The sequence below is a fragment of the Squalius cephalus genome (assembly GCF_949319135.1).
Source record: "Squalius cephalus genome assembly, chromosome: 18".
Classification (NCBI taxonomy): Eukaryota; Metazoa; Chordata; class Actinopteri; order Cypriniformes; family Leuciscidae; genus Squalius; species Squalius cephalus.
This window is the reverse complement of record NC_137139.1, coordinates 14,699,573-14,717,643: the sequence shown is the minus strand read 5'-3', so window position 1 is coordinate 14,717,643 and position 18,071 is coordinate 14,699,573. Positions and strand designations below refer to the sequence as shown.

General features: G+C 39.4%; 1 protein-coding gene across 1 annotated transcript in view; it reads left to right on the top strand.

Moving 5' to 3' along the window:
- The first annotated feature begins 3,165 nt into the window (after positions 1-3,165).
- The window catches only part of chl1a (cell adhesion molecule L1-like a), a 61,694-nt gene continuing 46,788 nt past the window's right edge, over positions 3,166-18,071 (top strand). The window contains exon 1 of the mRNA XM_079849845.1: positions 3,166-3,279. The gene's annotated coding sequence lies outside the window, so the exon portion shown is untranslated. The remainder of the gene's footprint in view (positions 3,280-18,071) is intronic.

Below are 18,071 nucleotides of genomic sequence, written 5' to 3'. Positions count from 1 at the left end.
TTTACTACACTCAAACACCGTCGGCGTGAGCCGAATAACCAGAATTAACACTCTTTGCCAGATTTTCTGGGCCGCTGTACGAACAGCGTTTGTGTGCAGGCGAGCGAGTTGTATAACTGACTCATTGGCTGCAATACACACACTTTCTGCGTGTGAGAAGCTGGCCGCGAGCTTGGATCAGCGAACAGCATAAAAATTTTTGCTGCCAGAGCCGGGATCGAACACGGGTCTCTGGTGTGAAAGCCTGTTATTCTGCCACTGAGCCACAGGGGAAGAGTGCATAGGCTATCGGTTCGCTCGAGCATAAGAGAGTGCGGGTCATGTTTTTCGTCGGCGATAGCGTGCAGACGTGCGTGTATTATAACAGGCTCGTTGCTGCAACATTAACATTTTCAGCCGCCTAAACTCAGAGGGGGCTGAGAAACGTATGGGAATTGGAGAATGGCCCGGCCTCAGCGGGGCTACAAACATCTCCCTCCTCATTCCGCCGGTGAGTGAGGCACGCGGGGTGCTGAGCATTACTCGTGACCGTCCGCTCTGACATCCCTGAGAACGGCGCAGTTTGCGCGGGAAGCGGGGCGAGTAGCCGGAGCGTCGTCATGTTTTGCAGGCGAGCGTGTAAGGTAACAGGCTCGTTTACTGCAATATTAATATTTCCAGCCGCCTGAACTTAGAGGGGACTGAGAAATATGTGAGAAAGGCGGAAGCCAAGCCTCGGTGGGACTCGAACGCTCTCTTTCCTCCTATCACCGGCGAGTGACGGACGCGGGGACAGTAGCTTTCTTGTAACGTAAAGAAAACTAACCCCGCGACTGTCAGCTTCTGCAATCCCTTGTGAGCGGCGCAGTCCGCGCGGCTCGAACAGAGGGAGAGAGTGCGGGGAGAGCGAGTAGCCAGAGAGCGTTATCATGTTTGCAGGCGTGCGTGTGCTGTGACAGGCTCGTTTACTGCAATATTAATATTTTCAGCCGCCTGAACTTGGAGGGGACTGAGAAATATGTGAGAAAGGCGGTAGCCAAGCCTCGGTGAGACTCGAACACTCTCTTTTCTCCTATCACCGGCGAGTGACGGACGCGGGGACAGTAGCTTTCTTGTAACGTAAAGAAAACTAACCCCGCGACTGTCAGCTTCTGCAATCCCTTGTGAGCGGCGCAGTCCGCGCGGCTCGAACAGAGGGAGAGAGTGCGGGGAGAGCGAGTAGCCAGAGAGCGTTATCATGTTTGCAGGCGTGCGTGTACTGTAACAGGCTCGTTTACTGCAATATTAATATTTTTAGCCGCCTGAACTTGGAGGGGACTGAGAAATATGTGAGAAAGGCGGTAGCCAAGCCTCGGTGAGACTCGAACACTCTCTTTTCTCCTATCACCGGCGAGTGACGGACGCGGGGACAGTAGCTTTCTTGTAACGTAAAGAAAACTAACCCCGCGACTGTCAGCTTCTGCAATCCCTTGTGAGCGGCGCAGTCTGCGCGGCTCGAACAGAGGGAGAGAGTGCGGGGAGGGCGAGTAGCCAGAGAGCGTTATCCTGTTTGCAGGCGTGCGTGTGCTGTGACAGGCTCGTTTACTGCAGTATAGATATTCCCAGTAGCCTGAACTAGGAGGGGACTGAGAAATATGTTATAGATGGAGGTTAGAACGGCCTTGGCGGGTCTAGAACACTCTTTTCTCCTTTCGCCGGGAGACGGCGGGCGGGGGGGAGGGGGGTAGCTTTCTTGTAACGTAAAGAAAGCTAGCCCCGTGACCGTACGCGTCTGCGATCCCTTGTGAGCGGCACGTTTTGCGCGGCTCGAACAGAGGGAGAGAGCGAGCCCCGTAATCATCCGCATCTCTAACACACCTTGTGAGAGGCGCAGTTGCGCGGCTCGACAGAGGGAGAGAGAGAGCGGGGAGTGGTGCGAGGCATTTGAAACAACGCCTCGTGTAAAGATACATCAGTGAAACACATAATGAGAAAGGATATATCGCCGGATAGCTGAGCTGGCACGGCAGGCTGAAGGCGGCGAAGATTCGTCCGGCTTCCTCAGGCTGTCCTAGGCTGGCTCGTTGCTGGTTTCGACGGCGACGGCTTCTCTCAGAGAGCAGCGATGCGAAGAGCTTCGCTGAAGAGACAGAAATCAGAGAATTAAGCCTCCGAGCCCTGTTTTTATACGCTCTGACGCCGCCCCTTCTGGCGGGCTGTGACGCGCGAGGGCGCGCGCACCCTGATTGGGCGTGACGTCACGCGGGGCTCACTGGTAGGCTTAAGCAGTTGCCGCGCGGCAGCCAATGAGCACGCAGTATTGCCCGCTCTAGCTCTGCTGTGCTGCCTGCTGCACTGCGTTGACAAATTATGAAAAATTAATTAAGGATAATTTTTTGGCTTCAGTATCTCGAGAAAAGATGACTTTTCCCGTAGCGTAAGTTCCTTACGCAATACGAGAGAACCTCTCGTAAGAGAACTACAGCAACTATCAGAGGTTTTATTTATTTTTCATTTTATATTTATTTATTTTTCATTTACAGGAAAAAAAAAAAAAAAACTCCTGCAAGAAAACATTTTGTTTCTGTGTGAGGTGTACAGCAGTATGTGCAGGACATTCCTGTTTTAGAATGAACCCTTCAGTACAACAGAAACATGCAGGAACATCCAACACAAGTGAAAAATCCTGCAGGATTTTATAATTCCTGCAGTATACCTGCAAAAAAATAAAAAATAAATAAAAAATAAATCCCTGCAGGATTCCTGTAGGTTATTTTTGTAAGGGGTATGGTAAAGTACTCCAAAAATACATTTGGACACATTGTCACATCACATTTGATTATGCTATGTTTATTCTTATTTTTGTAACCAGTCTTAAAAAATGTAATTATATATTTAATATATAATTAAAAAAAATATTTATATAAACGATATATAAGTTAATGAAACACAGTTATGAGTTGTGCGAAAATGCCTCCCATAATGCCTGGAATTACAGTAGCCTATAAATACGACCAACTAAACTCTTACACGTGTGTGATTGCATTTTCATGTAATATGTGTAGCATTGACACTAATTAAAGTTTTAAGTGTTCCTTTTTAGAATAGAATTAAAATCCTCATTCTCATGTTATAGTTGTCGTTCTAGTTTGTGATTTCGCGTTCCTGCCAGTGCACGTATGTGGCGCGCGCTCACCGCTTGATTAGGGAGGAGGGTGACGCGCTCACTCACGGAGTGTGTGGAAAAGTTTGCGTGTTGGTGTCACCCTGTTCATCTCTTGTGACAAGAGCCCGCTGGAGCTTAACATCGACAGAAATCAGGTAAGGCACGTTTATTTAACAGGTGCGAGATTGAATAATGCAAAGGATTGGTCATTTGTTGCACAATTTCAAAGTGTGTCACTCTAACTCTCATCCATCACACATGGGAATGAGTTAACTAATGGCATGTTAAATCATATCTCGAGAAACCACATTTGTTAATCCTAATTAATTATTTTACAAAAAGAATCATGCCAGTGCACAAAGTTATTTGAAGTAATTGCAAAATACCTCAGTCTTTTCTTTATTTCTGTACCAGTTAGGCTAGATAAGGCAGAAATAGCTCCTTAAGGTAACAACTGTACAGAACTGTACAGAACTAGCAGAATGTTACATTTGGAATAATAATATTGAAATAATACTGCAATACTGAAATATAATTAAATACTATGAAAAAAACAAAAACAACAGCAAATAATTTACACGTTACCAATGGTGGCATGTTTTGGCCTTTTACTCCTCTGCAATAATTATCTGCAATAATACAGTGAAATAGTGGAATAATTTTATTTAACTTTATTTAGTGTGTTAACCAGGCTGGATGGCGGAGCAAAGCATGTGTATTGTGTACGTTTGGGCTCTTCTCAGGCACACGAGAAAGAAGAGGTCGCTCAGGGCAGGGGCTATAGTTTGTTCTCTGAAGTCTGTCTATTCAGGCTGCTGCAGCTTTTCACAGAGAAATAGGTCGAACCTCTTTCATTGTGACCCAACTTGACTGGGAGCGGGTAATTGGCAAATCCAGAGACACTCAAATACCCTGCTGAGACCCTAATTTCAGACACAAGCTTTACATGAACACCACAAACATGCTGAAGTACAAATATAACAGTTCTTCTTTTTATGCATGCAGCACAAGCACAGCAAACCACTAAATAACATTTGAGAATGAAACGAGATTTGAGATGAGAAAAATGGAATCCCATCTTTATTTCTGAACCTGTCTGACTTTCTTCTTCAGACATTTTGAAGAATGTCTCAACTGTTTTTTTATCAATGAAAGTCAATGGGGTCCAAACCAACATTGGACCCGTTAACTTTCAAGTAATGGCCAAAAAACTGATCTATGTAAATGACTGGATTGCTCATTGGCTCATTGAAACCACTGGAAGTGTTCCAGGGGCCATCTTACGATTCTCTACCGACAGAGGGCATCATTGACTTATAGACAAACATTGCCCTAAAATCACCCGATTTGCAGCGTATCAGTCGCACGTGAATCGTTTTTCAGATATATGTATGTACATTAATTGATACTTCGAACATTTTCTGTAATGTTTATGGTCTTTTTGAGCAGAATAATCGATATATAGAAATTGTTATGATGGGTGTGTCTGTGTCTACGGCACACTACCGACACACAGGTAACTGAACTAACGTGAAATAGATTTATGTACGTAATTATGCAGGAAATAGTAAACATGAACATTTATGGGATTTTTATCAGAAATTGATTTGAATATGCATCAATTATTACAATACATACAATACCTTATAGAGGGTATGCGTGTGACGTCACCGTCACCTGGAGTGACTGCGGTTACACCCACTGAGTGGCAAAAAGACTGAGCGGCAGCATTGGTTTTTAGTGTGAATGCTGGCGAAAAACACACAAAACACATCTAAAATGGGAAAGAGCTTTGAGATCGACTATATAAATAGATTTGACAAGAAATCTGAGGTATATTTTTACAGACTGCTGAAATCTACAGAACAAAGAAGCAAATGGATTGCTGCAGTTCAGAAACAACTGGACTCCAGGCAGCGAAACGTGAATGTGCAGTTATCATTTTGTGTCAATATGCTGAATTTTGGGGTAAAATATTGCAATATATGCATAATTGGCACAATTTTTAAATACACTGACAAAAAAAAACTATACAAGTTTTAGGGCTGGACGATATGATGATATATATAACATTGATATGGATGATCACATGGATTTAGACCTACCTATAGTGTATTTATATAAAGCGTTCACAGGTAAATTTACTCTATGTATATCCCAGGCGTCAAAATCAGGCACATTAATGTCAGGAAATGCTATTCCTGGCTGCATGTCAATATCTATGGATCACTGGATCTTTGGTAAGTTGTAAGGAACTCTATATCGAGTCCAACCTTTAGTTTAAACTGATAATCGTTCGTTTTACTGGCGTTTTCGCAGTTTCCCCTATTAAATCAGCCATGCAGCAGCTCTTTTGCCACTCAGTCCGGCTGAGGGGGGCGTGTTCCGTCAATGCATGCCCTCTATTACTAAATTGCACTATACTATATTAAAAAGTTTTACCATGTATCATTGCTTGGAGCGACAGTAAATGCTTGGAAATAAAGCTTCATGTCTTTAAATCCATATGCAGTCAGCATAATTTCTCTGAGTAAGTTGTGAAGTGGGAAATATTATTTCCTGATGTCTTTTTGTTGACTAACATCCACTTCAGACTCTTGGAAATTTTGGAAACTGTTAAAAAGCCACAGGTCAGCTCAAATGCCTAAATCTGTATTCATAAATCATTGTATCATATAAATGCTGATGTATCTCGTCCGTCAGCTGATCTGATTTTTGCAACTGTAATGAAGAATGTAACTTTTAATAAGCAGGGAAAATTCCAGACTTTAAACCAATAACTATTTAAATGTTTAGGATGTTTACATTGTAAGAATGTACAGGGAGACCGATATAAAAACGCTGACTCGTTAGGTAATGTTTTCTCATAAAAATCTGATGATTTCCTATTTAATTCAATAGAATGTCAGGGAATACTAGGGAAAACCAATATGGGGGTGCAGTGGCTTCACTTTTTATGATGTCTTGAGCAATCTAGTCATATAGATCAGTGGGTAAAAAAAAAAAAAAAAAAAGCTGAGGCATTTTTAAAACAAATTTCCTTTTGTCTTCCACTGTCACCATTAGGTTCTGTTTGTTTTCGTTAGTCACATGTGTTCCTTTGTTCTAGTTTCCCGCCACTCATCAGTTACCATGGACACTAACACTAATCATTACAGCTGTTCGTTATTTTGTCAGTGTATTTAAGTTCCTCCTTGTCATTCAGTTGTGGTCTGGTATTGTTTGTGTTAGCACGCTGTCTTGGATGTTGGCTGTTTACTCTGAGAATTATATTAAATCTTATGTTATTGAATCACTGTCTTCATCTTCCTTGAACTAAGCGTTACATCCACATTCAAAAATATGATCATTATTTAAACTCATCAGAATAATTCAACCAATTTCAAATTCAAGTTATAAAAGATTCAACTAGACTATATAAAAAAAAAATGCACAGCCAGTTTGTTTATACTTAAACATTAAAAGGGATAGTTCACCCAAAAATGAAAATGTTGTCATCATTTACTCACTCTCATGTTGCAAACCTGTGTTAGTTTCTTTCTTCTGTTGAACACAGAAGATATTTTGAAAAATGTTGGTAACCAGACAGTTGACGGTTGCCATTGACTACCATAGTAGGAAAAAAATACTATAGAAATCAATGGCTATCTGTCAATTGTCTGGTTACCAACATTCTTTAAAATAAATTGAATTATTTTGTGTTCAACAGAACAAATAAACTGGTTTGAAACAACATGAGGGCGAGTAAATGTTGACTGAATTTTCATTTTTGGGTGAACAAATCCCTCAAGACAAGAGAGCAATAAACCCACTTACAGAGAAAAATAATTCTCAAAGAAAATGTGCTTTATCCATCGAAAATGTGAAGAAACTACTCTTTTTTTGTAGGGTTCAGTCATCATTAATCTCTATCATTATGTCCTGAAGCCATTCAACTGCCTCGATGCACATAAAAACCATATAAACCTGTAATCCAATTTATCAACATCTATCTAAACTCCACATTTCTCTGTATGTCTGCCGCCACCGGCAGATTTTCTCCTAGGTAATGTCTGTGTTTGGATTCCTCCACCGTCTTAGGGATAAACTCCTTTATGTGATTCCTGCTGTGGTGAGAATGGATTTGGGGTGATTTTGTAAAAGTCAGTGGGCAGTGGAGACTGTTTCTCAGTAAACACAGAGTTAATCCCATGAGGCACCAGGGCTGAGTGCCCACTTAATGTCTATTTAACATTTAGCCAGTCTCCGAGTGCAGGCTGTTCATTATGGACCTAACAGTCTTTGAGAATGTTGATAAATATGTATTTTCTCTCTTTTCTTTAGTTTCAGGGGTTTTTTTCTTTCTTTTTTTTCTGGTCTTAAGCATCTCCAACCTATTTCTAGCAACAAAACTGGAAGAGAAAATCTAAAATTGAAAACGAATCGTCCATTGTCCTAATGTGGTGTAGGTTTCTAGGGCTTTGCTATGCAGTTGCTAAGATGTTGTGCGTGTCTTTAGCACATTATTTTGAAATAGGGAATTCAGGGTTGTATAAAGGGTGATAGTGGTTGTTAGGTGATTGCTTATAATGACCCACATCAATTTTAATTGAAGGTAATACTTTTTGTACTATATAGCAGGGCCTGAACAAGCTTATTGGCTCAGTGTGAGATTGTTTTGAACACAATTTTAAATGTTCATGAAGTTACACCATCACAACGCAGTAATCGCAATCGCTGGAACAATTGGTTTTCGGCAAAAATCCATACCGATAGTTTTTCTGGGTTGCGACCGTTGCTGGAGAGACTGAGAAGGGTCCGCTGTCATTACACATTACAAGTGCGCTGAGAAGGGAGAAGAGAGCGGCCTCTAGAGGCGAAATAAAAACTATCACTTGAGCCTCGTGGTGTTTGTTTTGACACCTTTTGTTTTGCGTGCTGCAAAGAGCGGGACACTTCAGGTGCGGATTTAGAACAGACAATGAAACGGTATGTTATACAGTACACTACCATATGTGCTTTCATATCATATTAAAGTAATTAATTTGTTGAATAGATGCTGCAGTGGCAGAGATAGAACTGCAGTATGTTTGCCGTCGAGGCTGAGAGGATGCTAATTTTAGTAATACCTCAAACAGTCAAAACAGTGTGACAAAAACACCAACCCAAATATTTAATGTCACGATTGTTACCATCTATTTACATTAGTTTATAACCAACTTGCTTTTATGCCTTTGTTATCCAGCAATTTTTTGCATTAAAGTTCAGCATTATTTTATGTGTTACACTCTAAAAACTTTTACTATGATTTACTAAATTTTTTTGGTGAAACATTTTTACACTTAAAAATATTGATTAAAATTCAAAGCAGTTAAATCAATTACATACACTGTATGAACTGAGTAAATGCAAGTAAACATTTTTATTTTTTTTAGATCTGAGTAACTGCATTTGGTACATTAACAAATAAAATTGAGTAGAAATAATTGGGGAAAAACATTTAAAAAACAATATTTATGAGTAATATTAACTGTTTTTATTTTAGTTTTTATTAACTGAATTTGATTATGTAGCCTCAATATCCTCTGGTGCTGTGCACTTGCCGCGAGACTCCGCCCACACACTGTTCTGATTGGCTGTGGGTTTTGATTGATTTTGACGCAGCGTCGCGTCTAGTGTGGACAAACAAACTATTTGTCGAATCTTATCGCATCGCGTCTGGTTAAGACACGGTGTTAGGTGAGTCACATTGCCTCTCTGTATGTTCTTTTGCATTAAAAAAAATTATTTAAAGCACAGTAATTATTTCATAGATAAAATTAAACATACACAAACCTGAATTTCACAGCGAAAATGCAACTGCGACACAGAGAAGAGAAGAGAAAGTTCTGGAGACTGGAGAGTCCGTACCTGTCAGTGTCAACACTCCCGTTTTCCCCGGGAGTCTCACGTATTTCACACCCATCTCCCGCCCCCCTCCCGTTTTGTTATTTCTCCCGTGAAACTCCCGCAATTTGTATGGCCCAAACGTCGTTATATGAATAATCACATCAATATATTATTCCAAGGTTGTCCAATTGCCAGATCTTGTATGAAACCCATCCTACTCACGCAATCAACACATCATACAAATTTCAACCCATTTGTGAGCTCAACCTGGCAACCTACAACCCAGTTGTGCCATCGATATCTGCGCAGGTAGTAGACGCGGGAAGTTGAATAAGCGTTACTGGTAGAAATGGGAAAAGACTCAGTGGTAAGTAAATATTTAACGCAATTAAAGCAGCATCCGTTTTTTTCTGTCATCATTTGGCTGCATGGCGTTACATTATATGATGCGCTTCTATTCTTGCTAATGCTTTTAAACCATTCAAGCCATATCTTAATTATTTTATAAAACTTTAAAAGCGGAAAGCGCATCACTCATTCCTGGGAATACATTTGACATCGGAGTCTGACCTTTACGGAAATAAATATCCTACGCCAAAAGTACCAGAGAAAAAGTCTCAGCTGAGCTCAGGTTTTTCAATCTGTACCCATTTCGCCCATAGACTGTAAAAAAAACGCCCCTTCGCTCTCTTCCATTGGTGAGAACTGAAGCTGCCAGCGTCCCGATATGGCGCTGACATATTGGAACTTGAGTCTGCGCAGTAGCGATCTCGGGACCAGACCTGCGCAGTAGTGAGCAGGAAGTAAATCCACGAAATCAACGCCCCGCCCTCACTCTCGCAGAATGCACTCTCCCTGAGTGCACTTTTAATTTTTTTATTGCAGTACGACAAGAGGCTTGTTAAAATAAAGTAAATACAATCTCCTCAGTCCTCCGAAGATCCCGAAAAAAAATGTCCGTTGGTGCTTCAGTGACTACTTCGCTCAGAGAACCTGTCAATCACAGCTGTCAATCATGACGTTACACCACCGCATCACGTAACTAACTAAAAACCAACTTATTTTTGAAACAGACACTTGAACTTACATCAGCGTGATAAAAATAACATCAAATGAAAGAAACCACCTTTGGAAAAAAGATATTTGAAGTGTAATTTAATTGTTTAGTTGGTCTCACGTCCCATTGAATAACATGGGGAGGCGGGGCTTATGACCTATACTAGGACCAGTCACCGGGGGGCGATCGAGACGTTTTGGCTTCACTTTTCAGGGCTTGTGCGGCACGCTTGGTTTCGCCCCGTGGCTCAAAAGGGACACAACAAAAATAGGGACACACGAGAAAGCCAAAATAGAATGCAAAATTTATTAACAAAATAGAACTAGGCCTATACAGAAAAAAAAAAAAAAAAAAACTACGTATAAGGTAACAGTGAACAAATTCATAATCCGTGCACGCTTTCACAATCGTTGTTTTGTAAATCGTTCTTTCGCAATAGTTGTTTGTAATATTCAGTTCCTGTGAAAAATTGTTAAATACTGTTCCAATAGGTGAAGTTACACAGCAATATGCTGATTGATTACATAACAATATTTGGATGTAATATTCAGTTCCAGTGAAAATCTGTTCCAGTTAATGGAGTATACACAGGTGATGTGTAATATTCAGTACCAGTAAACTCTACCTGCTGGAACAGTTTCTTACAGTAACTGAATATTACACAACATCACCTGTTCAGTTTTGCAAACTGTACTCACAGATTTGTGGCCTATACCTTATTTTAGTAATCTGTTTTTCTGTATATTAATTTGTTGTGTATTGTTAAGATGAATACAACTGTCTAAACTGAATTTTTCTATGATTTGGTGATGGGGTGTGTAATGTATAGATGACATGAAACCGCATGTGGTTGAACTGAAACCCGAGAGGAAACGCCTATTAAACGTATGCACGAGCTAATCATAGCTTACATTTACTTTTACTATCAGTGATTTTAAATGGATTTCTCCAAATAGCATGCCAAACTTTACCTGTCAAGTAGAAACTTCGCGACTGAGGCATCAGTGGGAAGCCCAACCTGTGTTTTGAGCGCACGCCATCGTGTGAATCGTGTGCACGAGCTCGTACGACAGCCTTACGTAAACATATCACCAGAATGATTGACACTTAGGAGGACCAATAGTCTTGATGATCCACCCGGAAAAATAAAATCCTCCGCTATACCTTTAAGTGTATTTTAAATAAATAATTGGTTAGTCAAATACTAAATTCTTTTAGTGAAAAAAACTTAAATATAACTGTTAATTTCAGACAAAATTAACTGTTGGATTTTTAGTCAATTATTTTGGTACGTTCAACTCAAACTATCAAGTAAATGATATTCAGGAGATTTTATTAAGTTAATAAAGTTAATTATTACTGTGATATTTACTAAGGCACTGAATTATTTTTTAGAGTGAATATTTGTTTTCATTCAGTATCTATTTAAAAATATATATCGGTTGATTAATCGGTTATCGGCCAGTGTGGTCCATAGTTATCGTTATGAATAAAATCCACTATCGGTCGACCTCTATGACGTATTAACAAACGAAAATCCTAGCTTGAATTGGATATTCAGACAATGTAAGTATTCCATCTTGTTAGTATTCCAAAGTTAGTAAAAGGACGGAGTCTTTTTAGGATTTTCAAGCAAAATCTTGCTTTTACATACGGCTTTCTCTCAGACAGGTCTGGTGTATAGTGCTGACAGTGTCCTGCTGTGGGCTTCACAGTCAGAGCTCTGTGTCCACTGGGGCCTGTTAGGGAACTCTTCCCTCCAGGACAGTGAGCGTTAACAATAAAGAGGTTCTCTGTTTTTCATTCTTCATATGAATATGAATCATCATTGAGCCTCTCTTTCCAAACCGTTTGTTAAAAGTGGTTATTATCATGAGATCTGGAGTATTTAGTTGCTTAGTATGGTCTGCATGTTCTGTAGATCTCTGGTTTTGAATGCTGGATGTCAATAATATTTTTAGCTACTGTTGGGTGTTCTGAAGGCTGGTTTTGCAGCATTCTTCCTTCATATCTGAGATATCTAACCTTCTTGTGCAGCTTGATATATCCACAAGAAGTATTTGCAAGTTTTTGTGTCTAAAGAGTTGTACTTTTCTGACGTAGTAAACTTGCTCGGTAGTTCACTTGGTACAACATTACATTTGTAATCTGGAGTCCTGAGATACTTGTGTCACTATAAAGATCAAAGACTTGAAGCAAGCTAAAATAGCATGATTGCATACAATAAATGTGCTTTTTTATCTCACATTTGCTTTTGTTAACACTGTCGGTTAGATTTAGGGTAGGGTTTAGTGTAGGTGGTACGCTATTTTCAAATGCGATAGAGTTCAAGTTTCAAGTTTATTTATATAGCACATTTAAAAACAACCATATGACCAAAGTGCTTAAAGTGCAAAAGTTCTGATCCAGCCATATTTTTAAATCTGTCAGGCAATTGAGCAATGGCTGAATTGAGACTTTGTCATTTGTTTTGACAGGCAAACAGGTTTGTACATCATCCGCATAGCAATGGAAGGAAATGTTGTGTTTTTGGAAAAAGGACCCCAAGGGCAACATGTATAGAGAAAACAGCATGGGGCCCAATATGGACCCTTGGGGGACATACAGTATTAACCTTTTAGCGCCACTCACAGGGCATTAATTTCTGAACTTCTGTGATTCGTTTGGACAACAACAATATCAAACATAATAAAATGTAGCCAGATTCACATTTATATGTTTCAGATCAAACTGGACATGCTTTTAGTCCCACTCACTGTACATTTCACTTTGAATGTGTTACGAATCGTGTAAGAAGCAACATAATATAATTTTGCACAAATGTCAAATTTTTCAAATGAGTCTGCGTGAGTTGTGATACCTAGATAGCAGGATGTCTGACAGCTGATATAATGCTGATTTATATAATTAAAATGTAATTACAATTTGATTCGCACCCAAACCTGATGAAATTAAATGAAAACTGACATTACACTTACAAAAAGTTACACATTTGTTTACTATCCATTGTCAGTAGAACTTGGCAGGGAGTTGGGAGATAAAACTCTTCTGTTAATCGGTAATCGACCAATGTTAGTAATTGCAAAAATGGGGCTGACGAATACTGTATATGGGATATATCTAACATTAGTCTAGTTCAAGACTAGTTTGAACTGTTTTTAATTTGACGGGATTCTCAAAAAACAGTACTCGTCGATCATCATGACCTAATCACAGTTTTAAACGTTACATACAAACTCCTACGAATACTAATAACATCACCCTGGATTTATCGTATATTTCACTTTCAGTGTACCAACAGTCATTTTTACTATCAAACTCTTTGTAGTAAGTGTTACATTGATGTTCTGTCATCAAAGTGAGTTGATGGAAATGGGGTCGTGACTTCTCCCGCTGACCGCAGCTAATGTAATTACCATCTCGCATGGTTTCCGCGGCTTTCCATGGCACTTCTGAGGAGAGGAAACAATATTCTATAACGATGCCACCCATTGAGCGAGAGGACAAGAACGATCTGGGCTTGAAACATGCACGCAATATACAAATACACACACATACAAAAGACACCCACTCCCAACCTCCTATACACTCTTTGCAACCCACTTGAAAAACGTCCTCCCCATTGACAGGCACAATGGCTCACATTCCTCCAAAGTGCACATACTGTAGACATGGTTTGCTGGCACTTGTAGTGTACTTCAGTCCAATTCAGCCCATCTCACACGGCTCAACAGAGCTCTCACTGTGTGTCCCGATATAGCTTTCTCGCTCACACTTCCCTCTGAGGCCACTCATGACAGTCTCAAAATAATCCCCTTTCCCCAGCCACCCACCTACCCATATTGACAATGTTCCTCTTACACTGGAACATGAAGTAAATACGTTTTCCATTTGTCCCTCATACATCCTCCTCCTCCTCTCATCTTTGGCGTGATTCATATGACTCAGTCGAATCCATTGAGGGTACAGAAACAATAATTTGACAGTCACACTCTGGTTCAAATGAAAGACTGTGGATTCAGATGCTATTTCTCACATATTGCCCAGTGGGAGCAACACAAATGTCAGTCATCACAGAACAGGAAAAGTATGAGGAACATGGCTGCTACTGTGAGATGTTTTTACAGGTTAGTGCAGGTTATTTGAGGTGTGACATGGTTTATATTAGATCAAGAAAGCTTAACACCGCATTGATGTTAAAGTGTGTGAAAGGAGCTAAGTGTTGCTTAGATTTTTTTTTAATCATTTTGGGTCTGTTCCCCAGATCTGTTTCTTTTCTATCAAGCTGAATAAGATTCACATGCTAATGAGGCCCCTCTCTGGGGTCCCTCTTCTCAATCTAATCTCACTTGCACCTCCTGAAGTGTGTGTCGCTCGCAGCCCCTCAACACCTATATTCACTTTCCTGTCGGATAACAGGACGCGTTCTGGGATAAGCAGAGGCAGTTATTAAACATTTTTACATGTTCTATTGCTTAAAATTCCAAGCATAATTTGTGCACATCTAAAATGAAGCCGGAGAAGACATGTTTACTGCGTTTTTACCATGGTTAAGTGTTGTTCTTCGGCACAATGCAAAGCCAAATAAATACATTTTTCAGCCACATTAAAATATAATTCAGCTGATGTAGTGGAGCGGCTAAGTGCTTATGTTTGGCAGAATCGTTCAGTTTATGATACAAGCGTGAAAATTGGCATGAGCAGTCTCCATGGGTCACTTGACAGTCTCCATGGGTCACTTGACTTTTTCAAGATGGCCACCACCTTAGTGGAGCAATTAGGCTTAAGAAATCATTTAGTTGGTGATACAAGCATGAGCCTAATTGCTCCACTAAGGTGGTGGCCATCTTGAAAAATGGCCGCCATCTTGAAATTTCAAGTAGGTGTAGGTGGCTTATTGTCTAGTGACCATCAGAGACTGCTCATGCCAATTTTCATGTTTGTATCACCAAATAAACCACTATATCACTTAACTGCTCCACTAAGGTGTCGGCCATCTTGAAAAATGGCCGCCATCTTGGAATTTCAAGTAGCTGTGGGTGGCTTATTGCCTAGTGACCATCAGAGACTGCTCATGCCAATTTTCATGCTTGTATCACCAAATAAACCACTATATCACTTAACTGCTCCACTAAGGTGTCGGCCATCTTGAAAAATCTTGAAATTTCAAGTGGCTGGGACAATTTTCTTGTCAAGTGACCCATGGAGACTGCTCATGCCAATTTTCACGCTTGTATCATAAACTGAACGATTATATCACTTAGCCGCTCCACTAATGTTCAAACATAGATATGGTAAGATTTTTTATTTTTAAAGATAAAAATTAATACTTTTATTCAGTAAGGACCATATGCATTCAATTGATCAATAACTTTGCAAAAGATTTCAATAAAAAAAGTAAAAGCAAATCAACATTAGAATGATTTCTGAAGTGACACTCTGAGTAATGATGCTGAAAATTCCTCAGAGGATTAAATTCCATTTTACAATATACTAAAGCAGAAACTAGTTATTTTAAATCTGAATGGTAGTCTATTTGACTTCGAACATGGCACATCCAGTCAGATTTTAGTCGAAATAGTTTTTTTTCCCGTTATTTTATTAAACCTTATACATTTAGACAAATACATTTCAATATGCTATGCATGAAACTCATGAACAGTACTCAGAACAGATGTTCAACTCATTCGACTTCAAATGATCAATAAATCTTTTCCTATTCATGTACCACAAAATGTTACAAACAACTTCCTGTCTAAAGCTCTTTTCAGTCATTGAAATTTTCAGTCATTGAAATAAATATATCCTGAAGGCAGACAAAGACCGGACTTATCGAAACATTGGGCCTTTTCATAGTTCCGCTACTCATTAAAAGAAGATTACACATCTTAAATACACACCTTTTTATCACCTTCATAAATAAAAACTGAATATAACTTCAAAATCTCTTGATTTAAAATTATAATAATAAACTCTGTATATTTGAAATCATTCAAATCACATTTTGAATCATACCGCTGCATTTATGGGAACTACATTACACAATAAGTGTGGATTAATTTCTTCACAGTCCTTGCCTCTCTGAAGATTAAGTGTCCTCTTTAGGTGAAGTGTGGATGTTGTTTGGGAATATGGTTGCTGGGCTGGGTGTTTTCCTCAACAAGCTGTTACATGTGGCAAAAATGATAACACTGCTGTAAAGCCTCAGGGATTTCTGATTACTCACCACTCTCATTCTCTCCCACAGAGCCTGATGCACGCACGCAGACACACACCCTTTGCATATACAATGCGTGCAGATACACGCCGACTCACTCGTGTGTTCAGAGTATATTTTGAGACAAAGGTATAAAATACCTTTTGAGTTGAAGTGTGTAACGCATATTCTTCCATTGTCTGAGCAGAATTATCACTGAGCTGTTCTTCAAAAGCAAGTTTCTGTGATAAAATGAAAGGAAGATTCCAGGTGTAGTGGTGAGCAAATGTTCAAGCTTCAATCATCAAAGTTTTTTTTTTTTTTTTTTTTTTTTTTTTTTTTTTTTTTACAATTGCTAGGACCAATTTTTCAATACTTGGGTTACTTTTGTCATCAAAACAGCAGTCTATGGATTATTTATCATTCAATAACTACATCTTTCACAACCTCCACCAAAACTCTATGTTCCTGCAGGCCAATTTTCACATTGATCTTTACATGATCTTTTCAAAACTATTAAACTAGTTCAAAACCTAACATAATACAAAACTGAATAAGACAGAATTTGTTACATTTAGTAATACCATATTGAGAAGAGTAATAACATATTGAAATATGTTCCAAATCTTAAAAAACCTACACAGGTGTTCGTCTTTCAATTTCATTATACAAAAGGATAAACTTAATTTTGAACTGTATGTAATGTAAACATGGATCAGTATAACAAATTCTAAAAAGTTGAGAGTGTCTGTCAAGTTTTGGTTTAGTTTCTGTTTTCATGGACTTTTAGTTTGTATTCCCTTGTTTTGCATGTGTTCAGTTCCTGTTTCTCTGATTGTTTCTGGTTACTGATTATGTTCTTCACCTGTGTCTTGTTTGGTTTCTCGTTTGCTCTGGTATTTATTGCCCTACAGTATGTTTCTCAAATTGTCCGTTATTGTCTTTGTTTACAGTTTTACAGTCGATAGGACACATTTCTCAATACTTTGGTCACTCTTTCAAAACTCTTCACACAGTTCTTTAGCTGAAGCTTGTGTTTTACTCCTGGCTGTGGAAAATATAGAAAATGGACAAGAACGAAATTTCTTAATCTTCACTGACTCAAAATCCTGGCTTCAGGTACTTGAATCTGTGTTGACTGATCATCCCATAATTATAATTATATTAGCTTAATTAGATCTTTTACGCAAGGAAAATCTTTTTCTGCTGGGTTCCAGGTAATATTGGTTCATCTGGTAATGAGAAAATAGTCATCGCTGCAAAGGAGGCTCTCAACTTATTTCAGTGTCAAATTCCACCCTCTGTCAAATTCCAGTGTATTCTCCTATTTCAATGTATTTGGAATATATGCCACATATATTTTTGACACTTTTGGGGACCCATACAGAAAAAAATACATTGAAATATATTCTGAAATATAACAAAAATATATGATGTTAAGTGTGAAATATATTTATTGGGCCAATTTCAAATATTTGCATATATTCCAAAATATACTCTGAAAATATATTTCAAATATATTTCTTTTGTGTATGGGGTAGCTCACCCTCAGCGGTGGGAGTGTGGTTGGGGCTCCATTCTATTCCCCTGAACTCCATGAGGACACCCACTGGCACAGCTCACGCACCTGGTCAGACATACTGTTGGGCTCAGGCTCTGGGGTGATGCTGTCCTCAGGCTCTTGTGTCTGCGGTGGCCTCTGGCAGAATGTCCATGATGGGTGTGTTGGACGGCTGGCTGGGATCTGGGTCCGGAGTGGGGCTGGTGACGTCTTTCTCTGCAGCGCAGACAGTGTAGGGGGATCCACATCTCACCAGCACCCACTC